The sequence below is a fragment of the Corylus avellana genome, chromosome ca2, assembly GCF_901000735.1.
Source record: "Corylus avellana chromosome ca2, CavTom2PMs-1.0".
NCBI classification, from domain to species: domain Eukaryota; kingdom Viridiplantae; phylum Streptophyta; class Magnoliopsida; order Fagales; family Betulaceae; genus Corylus; species Corylus avellana.
The window spans coordinates 42539670-42543659 of record NC_081542.1 but is presented as its reverse complement, the minus strand read 5'-3'; positions in this window follow the sequence as shown (position 1 = coordinate 42543659).

The window sequence follows — 3990 nt, the reverse complement described above, 5'->3', positions numbered from 1 at the left end:
GAGAGAGCGCTTAAGAGCACTCACAATAAATGAGTCAAATTGTACTCTTATCTAAAATCGCTAATCATATTTGTAAAAAACCTCCCACCACATTGCATTAGTAAAAAAAATGCGAAATGGATATTTTATTGGATTAGCCAAAAAAAAAAAAATGCTACATGTAGCAGCACTATTCAGAAGAGTCATTTTATTTTCTCCTACTATTTATTTTCCACATCTCTTTTTTCAAAAAAATTTCCTACTATTTCTCTCTCCACATCACTTTTTTTCCAAAATGTTGAAAAATAGGATCTTTAGGAAAACAATAATCCTTATAAAAAATAAAAATAAATAAATTTAAATGATCTAGATAAAAAAAATAAAAATAAAAAATAAAAAATAAAAAAACATAATCGGATGTATAACGTCTTTTAAAACTCATTAGCTAAACTAGATAAAGTACGTTTTGATAAACCATTTCGTGTGTGTGTGTGTGTGTGTATATATATATATATATATATATATAGATATAGTTTGTATTGTATTTAAGTCATGTGTGATACTTAAAATCATAATATATAATCATGCTTCGCAACCGAGGTCAACAACGGCCTACTTTAGCGAAACTATACATGATAGTAGTCATTTCTCTTTTGGTTGTTCGACTCATCTATCACTAAGAACAAAACCATAATTTTTATCGAGGGGAGGCAAAGCACAAATAAAGAGTCAAGTCTAATTTTGATAAAAAGAAAGCTTAATTTTTAAACCCAAATATGTGTGTGGTATATATATATACCTTTTACCCATCACCTTCTGTCAATATAGCCCCATGAATTGAATCTCTCACTATCCGACACTCTCGATCTACCAATTACTAACCAACCCCCCAACCCCCGTCATTAGGGAATCTTGTTAAATCAGATAAAATATTTTTTTTTTAGACATTAAATCTCATTAAATGAAGAAAGAAAAACCTCAAATAAAAAATATCAATATTAAAAACTAAAAAACAAATAAAAAATTAAACTAAAAAAAATGAATAAATGCAAAATCAGTCCATATGATTGGCCTAAATTACAAATCTCTTCATGTCGTATAAAAAAATTAATAGTAATTCAAAGGTTATCGGGTAGGCCAAAATAACAATTTAGTTCATGCAGTCAAATTCCGTCAAACACTTGACAAACTCCATTAGCGTGCCATGTTAGCACCAATAAAATGATGACATTAGCATGCCATGCAATTCTGTAGCCCTTCTTTGACTCTTCTAAACTCGAGCACATTCTCTTCTCAATGCCATTTTTGTTAGGAAATTAATCATATTTTTCAAGACCTGTGAGATGCGAAAAAATTAAAAAAAAAAAAAAAAAATGTGAAATAACAAAGATAAGTAATCACACACGACACAAAGATTTAAGTGGTTCAACTTAACAAGCCTACATCCACTGGCAGAGACGACTCGAAAAAAATCCACTATCAAAAGATGGAGTACAAAAATAGTAGAAAAAAAATCACTCGGATCCCAAAGCTTCAATACACCTAAATCTTACTATCACACAAGAGAGAATATTCTCAAAATAGAATACAGAAGATAGACGTACAAATTCTTTTTTTGCTAGAACAGATGACGACGGATCTCTATTTTCTTCTCTTACTCTATAGCACATTTTCTTTTAATCACTTGTTTTTGGCTCCTCCAAAAACTACCAAGAAGAAAACACCTTACAGCCCTTGTACCTCCATCTCTCAAATTCTCTCTTTTTCTCCTCCCTTTGGTGCTCACATATATTTAGGTTTGGCACACTCTTATGAAGCTATTCGGCTTGCCCCTCCTCAATAAACAAGACACTCTTTTAGGGGGTGTTTGGCAACAGCCTTGACCTAGGCCTAAACACTGTTTTTGTCCTTTTCCTAATGTGAAATAACACTTTTGCCCTTCATATGTTTCACCCAAAAACAGTGGCGCAGCTTCTCTTTTCCTCTTCTCCATTTCCACCGCTCTCTCCGTAGAAGAAGCACTTCCACCAAGCCATGGCTAGGACGTTCAGTGTGGAAATGGAATTCAAGAGAGATGAGGGCTTGGTTTTGTAGCCCATTTCTCCAACCCATGACGCCAAGAGATGAGAGATGGTCTGATCGAATTTTTATCCCTGCATTTCATGGTCTGCTCTGATTTTCAGGTGTTGATTTCACGGCCATAAAAACCACGCCATGCTTGATGCCCCCTTCAAAATCAGAATTCCAATTTTTCCTCATTTTTGAGACAGAGAGGGTTGAGTTTGCAAGCATTGGGAAGCAGAGAATAACGTAAGCTTTTCTTTTGCTTTTTGAAGAGACAGAGAGGGTTGCTTTTTGTATTTTGATTTTGTTTTTGTATGTTTTCGTTGTGTTTTTTCCATTGAATTGCTTACGTGGGATTCAACGGGCTAGCATGTGAGACTGTTCTTTCAAAAGAGAGAGAGTGTGCGTATAGGCTGTGGCCTGTGGTAGACCTATAAAGTTTCAGATTTGCAGACCAGAAATACAAAATCAGTCTCTGAAGAATGCAGACCCAGAGGACCTCCAAGACTCGGTGGAGCTGCCCTTCGCCTTGCTCCGTCTCAACAGCTTCAACTCCAACAACCACCAACCCTGCACCACTTGCGGCTGTTCTGGCTCCAACCCCATGAAATGGTGCTCTCCCTCGTCGTCTTCCTCTTTCCAAGACCCATGACACCCTGACCCCTCCCGCTCCGAACCTAATCCCAAGAGGCTCTTCTTCGAGCCAGACGACCTCATCCTCCGTGGCTTCTCCAAGCTCTCCCTCCCCACCACCCCCGCTTCCTCTTCTCCTCTCCGCCGCCGCGTTTCGGGCCCACCCACCGCCAACGCTTTTGTCTCCCCTCCGATGGTCCCTTTTGCCGATGCCTCGGGCTGCTTTGCGCTGGGCGATAGTCAGCACCCAAACAGTGTTTGGGTGAACCCGGTTACCAAGCAATGGTTTCCCTTAGGCAGCTTCAAAAGCGTGTGAGGGGGGAGAAATTTTGTACACAAAGCGCAAGGGGTGGGGGGGGGGAGAAATCAGAAATGGTTTTCCCTTCTTCGCAGCTTCAGACGCGTGTTTCGGGGCACTGGGTTCCCAATGATGCTGGCCTTTTTTCCTGAATTCAGCGTGGGAAATTCCACACACGGGCATGTTTCAATCAGGAAGAAGTATGGGTAAAATGGGAAAAAGTGGGTAAATTCTTACCCCAAAAACCGAGCCTTGACCCAGACACTGAACAGTGTCTGGGTCAAGGCTGTTGCCAAACAAAGCCTTATAGTGTGACTAAATCGGTCATAAGCCTCTCAAGGCAATTAAGTCCAAGAATCACAAGGAATCCAATATTGAGTGCGAGTAGGAGAAGTCGACTGAAGCAAGAAACCTCTCCTAATTGGAGAAGGAATAACGTTGTTGGGCCCACCATATTGATGGATGGCAAGTCACACATAACAGATAACGACCCGGCAACCTATCTTGTCACACAAATCACAAAAGAAATCAAATGCAATGGATATCTACAAGGTGACCAAGAAAGTTCAATAACTCCTCATCCAATCCAACACCATCTGCTCATCTCTCTTTCCATTTTTCTAGCTATCATCCCCCATGGAGGAGCATAAACACCAACAGCCTCTCCTACTATGCTTTCTGCTGCCCGTTTTCCTCTTCTTCCAATCCATATCGGCTGTTGATTTCGTCTTCAATGGCTTCAACTCCTCCGATATGTTACTCTATGGCCTGGCCGACGTTGAATCCCGTATTCTAACGCTCACTAACAGAACATATTACTCAATCGGCCGGGCAATTGACCCAGAAAAAATCCCCGCTAAAAACCCAAACTCTTCTTATGTGTATCCTTTCTCAACTTCTTTCATCTTCTCGATGGTTTCTTACAAGAATAATCCTCCTGCTAGGCATGGCATAGCTTTCATGTTTGTGCCCGTTAAGGGCATCGAAGGCGCAGACCCAGCTAATTATCTAGGCCT